The 15556-nt window shown below is 36.7% G+C and overlaps 1 protein-coding gene across 1 annotated transcript in view; it reads right to left on the reverse strand.

Moving 5' to 3' along the window:
* The window catches only part of srrm3 (serine/arginine repetitive matrix 3), a 103291-nt gene that overhangs the window by 54828 nt on the left and 32907 nt on the right, over positions 1-15556 (reverse strand). The gene's annotated exons all lie outside the window — the stretch shown is intronic.

A 15556-nucleotide genomic window follows, 5' to 3' on the forward strand; every position in this document is an offset into this window, starting at 1 on the left:
CATCACTAAAATAAGTACTTTACTTGAAATAGACACAAATAAAACGTTCATACAGTCCGATTATTCATCAGATTTCAGTGGTATTGGTTAGGTTGTTGGGACATACAGTATTATGCATGCTATTTATTTTCAATACTGTTTATATGCAAATGTTTGGGAAGTTCAAAGACTTTACATATATGCAAAGACGCTGCACTCATATTAATATGAATGGGAGAAAGTGCAATATTTTTTGTATATTGCAAAATTCTCATAAAATATGGCGGAATAAGTCCCGCCTTCTGAATAAAAGAGCCAATCGCTGATTGGTAAAGCACAGATGCTTTCCTGCATAAGCAATGTACTTCTAACTCTCTCTCTCTCTCTCTCTCTCTCACACACACACACACACTCTCTCTCTCTCTCTCACCCTCTCTCTCTCTCTCTCTCTCGCTCTCTCTCTCTCTCTCTCTTTCTCTCTCTCTCTCACACACACACTCTCTCTCTCTCTCTCACCCTCTCTCTCTCTCTCTCTCTCACACACACTCTCTCTCTCTCTCTCACCCTCTCTCTCTCTCTCTCTCGCTCTCTCTCTCTCTCTCTCTTTCTCTCTCTCTCTCACACACACACTCTCTCTCTCTCTCTCTCTCTCACCCTCTCTCTCTCTCTCTCTCTCTCACACACACTCTCTCTCTCTCTCTCTCTCTCTCTCTCTCTCTCTCACACACACACTCTCTCTCACTCTCTCTCTCTCTCACCCTCTCTCTCTCTCTCTCTCTCTCTCTCTCTCTCACACACACACACACACACTCTCTCTCTCTCTCTCTCTCACTCTCTCTCTCTCTCTCTCTCTCGCTCTCTCTCTCTCTCTCGTATAATTAAAAACTGCTGGATCTGGTTATGTGTTACTCCCATAGTCTCTCCTTCATTGTAATATGTGCTGACATCTTTTGCTCAGTTCAACAAAAAAAAAAAAAATGCTTATTTTGAGTAAAGAAAATTAGCAATTAAGTGCATAATGTGTTACTGCCAGTAAAGCACAAGCTACTTCACAAGTATCAGCGTTTTCCTGTGATACCTGGAGAACTGCAGTGCAATTTAACTTTTACAGATCGAGAATGTTTGGCCAACAAGTCACAAATAAGTTGAGCATGAAATAGCATTTTCAACAGTATATTACTAACTACTGTAGATTAATAATATATAGGCGGTAACACTTTACAATAAGGTTCATTAGTTAATGTAGTAACTAGCATGAACTAACAATGAGCATTTGTTACTGTATTTATTAATATTTGTTAATGTTAGTTAATAAATATCCAGCTGTTGATTGTTAGTTCACAGTGCATTAACTAATGTTAACAAATACAACCTTTGATTTTAATAATGTATTAGTAAATGTTGCAATTAATATCAACTCAGATTAATAAATACTGTAGAAGTATTGTTCATTCTGAGTTCATGTTAACTAATGAACCTTATTGTAATTGTTACCATATATAGGCTAACTAGATTACTAGAAAATAATAAATGCCTGATATATTACCTGCAAAAATCAGCGGTTACACTTTATTTTAAGGTGTCATTGTTACAGTGTAATTATATATTTAAGTACTGAGTAATATTAATCAACTACATGTACTTACTATAGGGTTAGGGTAGGATTAGGGTTTGGTTGAGGGTTAGTTGCATGTAATTATGCATAATTTACTGTTATTACTACGGTAAGTACATGTAACACATGTAAAATAAAGTGTTACTAAATCAGCTTTTAATACAGATAAATAAACTGGATACTGCGTCCGAGTTGATCCGCCTACTAACAGCCGTATCTTCATCAGCTCGTCGACCTCCAGCGATTGAATCATGTCAATGTAAACGTCTCTCTGGTGAACAATATGCATCAGATGTGGGAGGCTGGCCAACGAAGGTCAAGACTACAACAGTCACTTTCTAAACCCCGTGTGTGTGTTGATGAACGCATGGAGAGAGCGCTCGTGAACTGTAATGGTCAGTATTATTCTGTTTTGTTTATGCCTACAGTTTGTTTCCAGGCTAAATGACAAGATAGTCTAAAAATACTCGGCTTTATATAACTAGCATGAGTAAGAATGATCCCAGTTTCCTTTAAAAAGCTGCTTATAGTTTAAACACACTGGCCACTTTATTAGGTACACCTGTTCAACTGCTCGTTCATGCAAATACTGGATCTATTTAGCCAATCACACGGCAGAAACTCAACGCATTTAGGCATGTAGACACATGTTCAAGATGATCTGCTGAAGTTCAATCTGAGCATCAGAATGGGGAAGAAAGATGATTTAAGTGACTTTGAACATGGCATGGTTGTTGAGTTTTTCAGAAACTGCTGATCTACTGGGATTTTCACGCACAACCATCTCTGGGGTTTACAGAGAATGTTCTGGAAAAGAGGAAATATCCAGAGAACAGCAGTTCTGTGGGACGGAAATGCTTTGTTGATGCCAGAGGTCAGAGATAGAAAGGCATCAGCAACTCGAACAGCCACTCGTTACTCGAGGTCTGCAGAAGAGCATCTGTGAACGCACAACACATCAAACCTTGAAGCAGACGGACTACACACACACACACACACACACACACACACCGGTGACACTCCTGTCAGATGAGAACTGCTAACTGAGGCTACAATTCACACGGGCTCAACAAAACTGGACAATAGAGGATTGTACAAGCATTGCCTGGTCTGATGAGTCTGGATTTCTGCTGTGACATTCAGGCGGTCGGGCCAGAATTTGGTAGCCTGGAAACCCAGACCCAAATCTGAAAGATTAAGGGTCTGGCATTGAGTAATGAAGCATGCATTTGAAAATCTCACTGCACGCAATTGGATAACACTACGACCAATCACAACAAGTTATCGCTTAGCTAGCAGCGGAGCTAACTGGTAGATTAGACTCTTGCCGTATCCGGTCGGCAAAACAGCAAAACGCCCTTCTTGCAAAGGAACGATTCGAGCGCCGTCTTCTGCTCCTCTTTTAGATAAAAAGTAGTGCTGTCAAACGATTAAAATATTTAATCGCGATTAATCGCATTAATGTCAAAGTTAACTCGCGATTAATCGCACATTTTGATCTGAATGTCCCTTGATTTCTTTTTGTCCCATTATTTTCTCATTTTAATGCTCTTATCAACATGGAAAAGTGGATCGGCTTGCTTTGTGCAAATGTTTTTTTGATTGAAAACACATTGGCATATACTGTAGTGTTCAATTTCACACTAACATTCTCACTCGGAGCAAATAATCGCGTCAGAGAATTCTCATCATCTGTGTGTGTGCTTGGCCATCCAGTGGTGTTTCAGACTGGACGTGCTGCGATGATCGCTCAGTTCACAACCACAAAACACACAGATCACTTTGGTCTTGTCAATGGAACCATTTGGCAACTTTTTAAAAAGTAAACTTGTTTAAAAAGTAAAAAGAAAACTTCTACTCTTTGGCCGGTTCGCAAGCCCAAACAAGTGTGTGCGGCGTGCCTGTCGTTTTGTGTCCGGTCTAGCTAGATCTGGTGTGGTGTTGTAGTTCTTCTAACGTTACTAGTTGTTGCAACGGCATGTGAAAAAAACGACAAAGTTTGCTAGGCGAAAAAGAACGTTAATCTCGCGATAAAAAAATTGGCGCTGTTAAAATGGGTTTGAGTTAACGCCGTTAATAACGCGTTTAACTGACAGCACTAATAAAAAGCCAAGTCTAACTCGTTCACTGTAGCGGCCAAAGCCGTTTCAAACAACTGGTGTTCATCCATAGCCATCTTGCAATGTTTACTAATGACTTCGACGTCACAGCGCTGTCGTCATCTCGCCTCTGGCCCGCCTATATCAGATAACCCGATGTGATTGGTGCAGCTCGGACACAAGGGCATATTTAATGAGCATCATTACTCGACGCCAGAGTAACTCACTGAGCAAATTCAACTTGTGCTCTCGCGAGAACTCTGGATTTCCAGGGTAAGAATTTGGCGTAAACAGCATGAAAGCATGAATCCCTCCTGCTTTGTATCAGCGGTTCATGGTGTGATGGTGTGGATGATATTTTCTTGGCACACTTTGGGCCTCTTAGTACCAATTAAACATCGTTTAAACGCCACAGTCTGCCTGAGTATTGTTGCTGACCCCTTTATGACCATCTTCAGATGAGAGCTACTTCCAGCAGGATAACACACACGTCACAAACCTCAAATCATCTTATGACAGTGAGTTCACTAAACTCAACCGGTCTCTCGTCACCAGATCTCAGTCCAGTATGTGGAGAACAGGAGATCCACATCATGGATGTTCAGATCCGACAAATCTGCAGCAACTGAGTGATGCTATCACGACAATATGGACCAAAAACTCTGAATAATGTTTCCAGCACCTTGTTCAATCTGTGCCACGAAGAATATTATTATATTGTCTCATACTCAATTAGCAAATGCTTTTATCAAAAGAGACTTAAATATAGAGAGAATAACAAACTGTTTTACTTCTTTTTTTCTTATACATTTTATATTATCTAACTAGGTACAAGTCTTTTAGCTTTTTCCCTAAAACCCATTCTGCCTCATAGTCAACTTGAAGATAATTTGTGAGTCATTACAATGAGGATTAATGGCATCTTGTAAAGATCTTCTACAACTCAACCAGGTTTGGATTCTCCATTCATCTGCTTTTTCTGAATGCAAATTCACGAGTTCTCCCGCATGAAATCCCTCACTATAGCTCTCTCATCAATGCTATCGTGCATCGTTCCCAGGGTGGCTGACCAAAACCACTTATTTTTGTCGAATAAAGGAGGAGACAACACATTACAGACTGTTTTTACGAGTGTTCATGCTTACGGTTGCCAGATTTCAATAATTTAGACCCCAGTCAGAGCTTCTCTGTTAAAAGAGAGTCTTTTCAATAGTATCTGGCAACCATGCGCACGCTCTCTCTCTCTCTCTACACTGCTGAAGAAGCAATGATCTGAAAACACAGACAAGTAAGCTGGAGCTCAGAGATCTTCATTTGAGATTTTCTACTTAAATTAAAGTGTCATTCAGTCGGTCTGTGTTCTGTCACGAGCCGCTTGCGCTGTTTGTGCGACTTAATCTGCGAACACAATGCAGGCTGATATTGTCACACCACGATCTGTCAGGCTTTCATTTGCAAGTGCACTGATTGCGTGCCAGTCTCCGATAGGCTATACCTGGCATTTATTCAGTTGACTGCTCTTGTAAGTGCGCCAGATTGGTGCCAATTATTGTCATGTCTGCATTGTAATGCACAACTTTGCATCCAAACATCTTTAGCCAATGCAACCTCCTATGTCAGTGTTGCTTCACGAATACTATAGCATATCGGATTATCAAAAATCGGTAAGTGTGTGCGTGTGTGTGTTGTCATGTAGGCTATAGACTGATTGTCTTGGCTTGAAATATTGTAATGTTATAGGCCTACTGCATATTCGGTATTGCGCAACAATCTGGAGATGGGGACCCCCCCGAATATTGACGGGTATTTCACACACTGATCATTCCTCAAGGCCTCCTCAACAGCTTTGAAGGTGTGTGTAACCTCCACCTGAACAGCCTATTTTTCACTCACTGCACTAATTCTGCCTTTGCAACCCGAGGCTAGGACGCTAACTAGCTACAATGAGCGCAAGCAGTCCAGCCCGATGCGGATAAAAGTGGTGCATTTATTTCGGCAAACCCAAAGAGAGCGAGTTAAAAATAACAGCATTCAGGTTTAAACCAACATTAGGGAGATCTTTCACCCTTAAAAAAAATAAGAAATGTATTAGATTTATTCTGTTTAACAGAGAACATTGGTCCAGATCTGCCTAAAACACCTAGACTCAAACTGACACAGTAAAACCAACACATTATTATTAATTGTGTTTTTACAAATGCTTTAGAAGCCTTGGAAGCTGAAGCTCGTCATTATGGTAAGAGGCGTAACATTTCTGAAGACCACTCTCAAGGTGTTCGGCCAATCACAATGCACTGGGTCTGCTGGCCAATCAGAGCACTGAGTCTGCTGGCCAATGAGAGCACTCTGAGCTTTTCAGAAGGAGGGGCTTTGTAGAAATCAATTGCTGCGTCCCAATTCGCCTACTTATACTTATAAAGTAGATACATTTATATATATATAGGACATAGGATATATAGGATATAAGACAATATAACAACAACAACAACAAAAAAACTAAGCAAAGCAAAACAAAAAACTAAATCATCTTAAATAATAATAAAGAAAGAAAGTGCATACTTCTGAGTGTGTAGCAGAAGAGTAGACAAGCTTTGGGACAAACTATCATCACGTCATACAATTGCGTCTTTAATGGTTTCTCTCTCATCCTGACACAGTAAACTGACCTGTCAATCATCTTGTTACAGTTAAAATCCTCCACTTTTTATTTAATTTAATTTCCCACCGTATCGGAGAGAAATGCAGAATCACGTTGATCTTTCATGCGGAGACGCTCCTCATATTAATGAATAATGATGCATTTAAAAGTGAATGGCCAAACGGATCTTTATAAAAGTCCACATTGTTATTGCAGATGAAATATAATACGGATAATATTAAATAAACATTTTTTTTGTCAGGTTAAACTTTGATTAGTCACCTTTATCTAAACCTCTCACCATCAGTCGCACATATCCGCCATGTTTTGTAGTTTTTTAACACTTTTTACTTGGATTGTGGGTATATTAGCATTTACGGATCCACACTTCAAAAATCCACCGGAAATAGTAGATAATCCGGGGACTTCTGGCTTACTCTCTTCAACACTATGCTTTGGGACACACTTATTCTAATCTCACACACTGTTTAGGATGGATAGTGTATATGGACATTGGGATGCAGGGAGTGTGTTTCAGACAGACTGGAAATAGAGGTGCTGCAAACTTTTAAAACAGCACCATATGGAAATGTAATCCAAAAATCTTTGCAATAATGTATGATTTTCTTTGTTCTGTGACACATAAAAGATATTCTGTAAAACATCTCAGTGTTTTGTTTTGTGTCCATATAATGAAAGCCAGTGGGGTCCAATGTTGTCTAGACCTCAATCTTTTTCTGATTTTGTGTCATACAGGTTTGGAATATGATGAAGGTGAGTAAATTACAGGATTTCCACTTGTTGGGTGAACTATCCATTTAAGTTTTCTATACTTTACCCGTGACTAATAGGCTGAGAATGCTCTGGAGAACTGAACTACACATGCAAATATGAGAAAGGAAGAACGAATAGAGCAAGATGCGGTAGACTAATAAGATGGACTTTGTGATCATCAGTTCTGCTGCATTAGTTGCGTCAGACAGTCGGGATCAACTGAGCTCTTAGTAACCGGCTACTGGGATTAGTTTTGGCTCTGGAACTGGTTTCACCGGCGGACCAGTGCGCTAACAAGCACTCGACAGGCCGTTCCCCCGCAGAACCTCCAGAGATCTGCAAATCTTTGCTTTTCTCTGAGGCTTTGTTCGTTTAGCTCTCTCTACGCTCAGCGGATCTCCTCTCGCTGTGAAACACACACTCTTCTGGCATTATTTAAATTATCCAATATTAACTCCTGTTTTCCTCGGGCAAATGTCAGGAACAAACACCATCCGTTTCTTAGGGATGATTTCATTAAGTATCACTGCACAATTTCACTCTGAAAAAAAAACGTTCTGCTCCAATATCCTGATGTGACGCTTATTCAAGCAGAATCCTAATTGAAATGGAACCTCATGTGATTGAATGATAATTCATTTAATAGAACTATATAATACCATTCAAAAGAATGTCGGTAACTATGAAAGCTTTTTTTTCGCCACAGAATTAAACATTTTAAAAGATAATTGCGACTTTTTATCTCAATATTGCGAGTTTATATCTCGCAATTCTGACTTTATTTCTCAGAATTGCGTGTTATAAAGCCAGAATTGTGTGATATAAAGTCGCAATTGCGTGTTATAAAGTCAGAATTGCGTGATATAAATATGCAATTCTGAGAAAGAAATTGTTTAAACTAAAAAATTATGACTTTATATCACACAATTGTGACTTTATATCACACAATTCTGACTTTATAACACAATTGCGACTTTATAACACACAATTCTGACTTTATAACACAATTGCAACTTTATATCACACAATTCTGACTTTATAACACAATTGCGACTTTATATCACACAATTCTGACTTTATAACACACAATTCTGACTTTATAACACAATTCTGACTTTATAACACACAATTCTGACTTTATAACACAATTGTGACTTTATAACACACAATTCTGACTTTATAACACAACTGCAACTTTATATCACACAATTCTGACTTTATAACACACAATTCTGACTTTATAACACAATTGCGACTTTATAACACACAATTCTTTTATCTGACTTTATATCATAAAGCCAGAATTGTGTGATATAAAGTCGCAATTGCGTGTTATAAAGTCAGAATTGCGTGATATAAATATGCAATTCTGAGAAAGAAATTGTTTAAACTAAAAAATTATGACTTTATATCACACAATTCTGACTTTATAACACAATTGCGACTTTATAACACACAATTCTGACTTTATAACACACAATTCTGACTTTATAACACAATTGCAACTTTATATCACACAATTCTGACTTTATAACACAATTGCGACTTTATATCACACAATTCTGACTTTATAACACACAATTCTGACTTTATAACACAATTGCGACTTTATAACACACAATTCTGACTTTATAACACAACTGCAACTTTATATCACACAATTCTGACTTTATAACACAACTGCAACTTTATATCACACAATTCTGACTTTATAACACAATTGCAACTTTATATCACACAATTCTGACTTTATAACACACAATTCTGACTTTATATCACACAATTCTGACTTTATAACACAACTGCAACTTTATATCACGCAATTCTGACTTTATAACACAATTGCGACTTTATATCACGCAATTCTGACTTTATAACACAACTGCAACTTTATATCACACAATTCTGACTTTATAACACAATTGCAACTTTATATCACACAATTCTGACTTTATAACACAACTGCAACTTTATATCACACAATTCTGACTTTATAACACAATTGCAACTTTATATCACACAATTCTGACTTTATAACACACAACTGCAACTTTATATCACGCAATTCTGACTTTATAACACAATTGCGACTTTATATCACGCAATTCTGACTTTATAACACACAATTCTGACTTTATAACACAATTGCAACTTTATATCACACAATTCTGACTTTATAACACACAACTGCAACTTTATAACACACAATTCTGACTTTATAACACAATTGCAACTTTATATCACACAATTCTGACTTTATAACACACAACTGCAACTTTATATCACACAATTCTGACTTTATAACACAATTGCGACTTTATATCACGCAATTCTGACTTTATAACACAATTGCGACTTTATATCACGCAATTCTGACTTTATAACACGCAATTGCGACTTTATATTACGCAATTCTGACTTTATAACACACAATTCTGACTTTATAACACAATTGCGACTTTATAACACACAATTCTGACTTTATAACACAACTGCAACTTTATATCACACAATTCTGACTTTATAACACAACTGCAACTTTATATCACACAATTCTGACTTTATAACACAATTGCAACTTTATATCACACAATTCTGACTTTATAACACACAATTCTGACTTTATATCACACAATTCTGACTTTATAACACAACTGCAACTTTATATCACGCAATTCTGACTTTATAACACAATTGCGACTTTATATCACGCAATTCTGACTTTATAACACAACTGCAACTTTATATCACACAATTCTGACTTTATAACACAATTGCAACTTTATATCACACAATTCTGACTTTATAACACAACTGCAACTTTATATCACACAATTCTGACTTTATAACACAATTGCAACTTTATATCACACAATTCTGACTTTATAACACACAACTGCAACTTTATATCACGCAATTCTGACTTTATAACACAATTGCGACTTTATATCACGCAATTCTGACTTTATAACACACAATTCTGACTTTATAACACAATTGCAACTTTATATCACACAATTCTGACTTTATAACACACAACTGCAACTTTATAACACACAATTCTGACTTTATAACACAATTGCAACTTTATATCACACAATTCTGACTTTATAACACACAACTGCAACTTTATATCACACAATTCTGACTTTATAACACAATTGCGACTTTATATCACGCAATTCTGACTTTATAACACAATTGCGACTTTATATCACGCAATTCTGACTTTATAACACGCAATTGCGACTTTATATTACGCAATTCTGACTTTATAACACACAACTGCAACTTTATATCACGCAATTCTGACTTTATATCATGCAATTCTGACTTTATAACACAATTGCGACTTTATATCACACCATTCTGACTTTATATCACACAATTCTGACTTTATAACAGGCAATTGCAACTTTATATCACGCAATTCTGACTCTATAACACAATTGCGACTTGTGTAGAATATGGAATATGGAATTCTGATATAAAAAGTCAGATTTACGAGCTGTAAACTCAAAGTCGATAAAAAGTCGTAATTGTCTTTTTATTTTTTTATTCTGATTTATTCCGATTAGATTATTTAAGCAGCACATCATGCAATTAATTAGATGAAACATTTTACTCGCTTGACAGCCCTAATATATATATATATATATATATAGTGTAATGTTTCTACATACTGTTTGTGCCTCCAAATGCAGTCTAAATAGGCAGCTCAGAAGGTTTTGAAACACAGCGATTGTTTAGGCTGATGAAAAGATTCTGTAAATAATTAATGAAGATATAAAATGCCCAGGAGAGCCTCAAATTGATCTTTGAGAGACAAACATCTACACTGATCTTTGGCCCTCATGACGTTCTACTGTCTGCAACCGTATAAGACCCTCAATACTTCCAGTTCACCGCAACATCTCTCTTTATAAACTCATTGCACTGTCAATAGTTTCATCTCAGACTCGAGACTTCTGCCATTTACTCTGAAGAGCGTGAAGAATTTACTCGGGCGAAACCGGATCAGGTTGATTTCAGTGGCGTGGCCTTTAAAGACGGGTCGATGTGACAGAATGAAGCAGATAAAAGAGCTGAGATTGAGCGTGGTTCCCCGAGGGCAACTGTCCTCCTCCAAATGATTTAAGCTTTATTGCCTCTCTTTCAGAGAGAGACCACATAGTGAACGAGACGCCATTTTGTCATTTTCCTTTCAGGGCTCTCTTTGCAAGGACACCCGGTTCTAGACGTTTTTCATTCACAGAACCTGAAATAACCTTCTGCGTCATTATCTGAGGATGGAAGAAAGCTGTCCTTTAAGCAGAATAATCCTCAGGCCCATTCTCCACAGCCCGTGTGTCATTATGGAGGAAGGAATTGTTCACTTTTTCCCTCCAGGGCTGTTTTTCCTTTTTTTCCAGACAAAAATTGTGTGTCAGCGTCGCCTCGTGCATTTAAAAGACCAAAACGTACCCATAATAAACCAACGAAAGACATCACTGGTGCAATAATACTATTATATTGTCAAATAAAAAAGATTTAAATAATATAGTAATGACTATACAATAGTAATATTAATAATAATTTTTGTTGTTATTTATTATTCAAATGATAAACTAAAACATTATTGCAATAATACTATTTTATTGTCAAAAAAAAAAGATTTAAATAATATAGTAATGACTATACAATATTAATATTAATAATAACTTTTTGTTGTTATTTTATTATTCAAATTATCAATAAAATAAAATATTATTGCAATAATACTATTTTATTGTCAAATAAAAAAGATTTAAATAATAATAATGATGATTCAATATGACTATACAATATTAATATTAATAATACTTTTTGTTGTTATTTTATTATTCAAATTATCAATAAAATAAAATATTATTGCAATAATACTATTTTATTGTCAAATAAAAAATATTCAATAATAATAATGATTCAATATGACTATACAGTATTAATATTAATAATAATTAATAATACTTTTTGTTGTTATTTTATTATTCAAATAAAGGCATTATTATTGCAATAATACTATTATACTGTCAAATAAAAAACACATATTTAACAATAACAATAATAACAATATTATTATTATTATTTTCATATTATAATTATTATTATTTTACAAAACAAAAGTAAATTAACAATACTAATATTCATGGATGCAATTTAATTTATTTGCCTACAAACATTAAACTTAAATTCATACTTCAAGTCGGAAAATGAGGAAATCTATATAAATATGGAAGAAAAATATCCCTAATGCCTGAATATATACAACGTTATAATGCTTATTTGATCATCATTTGATGCATTTCTCATGATCACTAGAAAATATGCAAATAAAACCGCATTAATCGACGCCTGTAGATCTAAAATCTAAAACACACCCCATTTAGATCGAAAGATGGTGTGTTTTCTGCAAACTTGAGCGGGTGGAGCTGCACTGCGGGTTGTGTGTGAATAGGACGCAGCGTTTGGTGAGTTTACCCATGAGTCTCTTCGGTCATGCCAACAGTTAAAGGAACTGATGTGCACAGTTACTCAAGCTGTGTGTAACCTTCCTGAAAAGAGCACGGGGAGGCATCGTACAGTACACTGCCTTAAGCCCAGAGTCCAGCTAGAATAGATTATTCTGCACACACACACAGAGAGAGAGAGAGAGAGAGAGAGAGAGAGAGAGAGAGAGAGAAGGCAGGGCAAGTTAAAGGGCGTCCTGTTGATATAACTTTCTAGAGTGTAAATTTGCCCTGTGTGTGTGTGTGTGTGTGTGTGTGTGTGTGTGTGTGTGTGTGTGTGTGTGTGTGTGTGTGTGTGTGTGTGTGTGTGTGTGTGTGTGTGTGTGTGTGTGTGTGTGTGTGTGTTCTGAGATAGCAGGGTAATTGTTTCGGCTTCAGGTCCAGACAGTCTGAGCTCTGCAAACAAACATTCATCATATCGCCTACACCGACCACAACACACTGACCTAGCACATCAATTCTGCCTGCTGACACACACACACACATGCACACAAACGCACACACACAAGCTTGTATACCCATGGCCCTCTATTTAGGTCCCCACTGTGACACGAGTCCCCATGAGTCTGTGTGCATTCAGGTTTCAGTCCCCACCGGGATAGAAAAACATGAACACACACACACACACACACACACACACACACACACACACACACACACACACACACACACACACACACAGGACAAATTTACAGAAAGTCATATCAACAGGACACCCTTTAACTTGCACTGCCTTCTGTGTGTGTGTGTGTGTGTGTGTGTGTGTGTGTGTGTGTGTCCATGTGTGTGTGTGTGTGTTTCAGCACATATATCAGCTGGTCTTGTATAAACTCTTCTTCAGAATCTGTTGCTCTAGATGAAGAGTGACAGAAACAAATCCACTGCTCAACAACACTGGGTTCACAACAGTACAGTACAACAGTGGCTGATCGACTGTCATAAACGCATGAACACAAACACACACTGAAACGAATGCCAGCATGTAATATCACTGCGCTAAGCTTTCAAACTGTAAAATGTGACCTTTAAAATGTCACTTTTCAACACTAAATTGCACTTTGAAACATAATATGATACTGAAGGTAATAAGAGGGTTTCTAGTTCTCTGTTACTCTCAGTCTCACAGGATAATCAATAAGAAAACTCTGCTTCGCTGTTGTAAAGAGCCAATAAAATCACCAGTGTTAAAGAAATTGCTGAAGAAACTCAATTTAGCTCTGTAGGACTGAAGCAAAGTGTGTACTTGTTACTTTAACACTCGCCTTAATGTGTGTGAGCAGGGTAAAGATCCTGAGATACCCACTTTCTAAGAAAATCAGATTTACTTTGGGAAAAAAACAATCCCATAATGCTTTTTGGTGATAATACATACATACAGTATAAGGTGCTTATTTAATAATATTCATAAATCATTACTACTGATCACCCTTTATATCTTTCTGTGGGTTTTGCAAATATCTAACCAATGAAAAGTATTAAAAAGAGCATGTGACTAAATCTCATAACGCCATTGGCTCCTCAAACTGTCAGTCAAACCTCATAACTCCGCCCACAGTTTGGAGCGCCTCTGCTTGTTTGCAGTGCAATGGTAAATGAAGAACTGGTTGCTTGAACAAGTACAGTGTTTTTTACTCCAGAAACACTATATAAAGGCTAATGTTTTATGTATTATAGTGTCTAGCATTTTTTTCAGTTGAGACGCTTTGCTTGTTATGATACAGAATATCCGCGAAAGTGTTACTAGTATCCCATTTCACACATATTTTGTTTCTGTGTTGATTCTATATTAAAATGTCGATACAATGTAACATATTTTCTCTGGCTCTTGTTTTAAATTATATTGTTCCGTTATTATGCTAGTTGTTGTCGTCTGTTGACGTTGTACAAGCAGAATGTGGCGGTTGGTCGGTGTGGTATTAGTCCCGCCCCTCCTCCACTCTGATTGGACGGTTGGGTAAAAAGTGACAGTGATGAGCGCTGCGTTTTACCCAAAGTTGAACATTCTTCAACTCTCGGCGACTGGTACAAAACGCCGGGCGCTCAGCGATTCAGCGTGGAAAAAAACTCTCAGCGCCTCGTTACGCTCATGGCGTTTTAAAAATGCTTTGGTGGACTTGCCTTAGTCTAGCATTTGTCATCGACTCATTGTCAATACTGCCTTAAATAGCCTGTGAGAAGCACTTCTTCTTTAATAACATGAGATTTTAACCAAAAAACAGGAAAAACGGAGCGTCTACACACTGTAGCAACAGTAAACTTTATAATGAATGACGTAAAGCGATGCACTGCCTCAGAAAGCGGACGTTCCAATGACCGACTTAGGCCTAATTACAGTAAAAGGCTAATAATACAAAAGTATCTGACAATATAAATCCATAATATCATCTTTGAGTGTTTAATTATTTTAAAATATCATCTTTGAGTGTTTAATTATTTAAAAAATAATTATTAATTATAAAAAATTAAATAAAACATTTCCTGAAAAGCAGCAGTTTTGGAGATACAAGGTTTCCTCCCGACATTAATATTTACTTCAGCTTGTGATAAACTTCATCATGTGTCTTTCTCTTCGCCAACTGCATTTTAAGGTTGGATTATTGGTATATTAACATTATATCAATTAATGAAATTTACATATATATATTTTTTTTTACTGTAAATGTAAGGTAAATCTGTACAATCTTTGTACAGTAAGTTCTGGAAACCACAGCTGCCTGTTTTTAACCATTAATTATATTGTTTTTTACAGTTTAAATGACTAAGCAACTAAAATACTGTAACTATGACAGATCTACAGAGAGACATTAAAAGTATTTAAAAAAGAGCATGTGACTAAATCGGTTAACGCCATTGGCTCCTCAAACTGTCAGTCAAACTTCATAACTCCGCCCACAGTTTGGAGCATCTCTGCTTGTTTGCAGTG

Source organism: Rutilus rutilus (assembly GCF_951802725.1).
Source record: "Rutilus rutilus genome assembly, chromosome: 7".
Classification (NCBI taxonomy): domain Eukaryota; kingdom Metazoa; phylum Chordata; class Actinopteri; order Cypriniformes; family Leuciscidae; genus Rutilus; species Rutilus rutilus.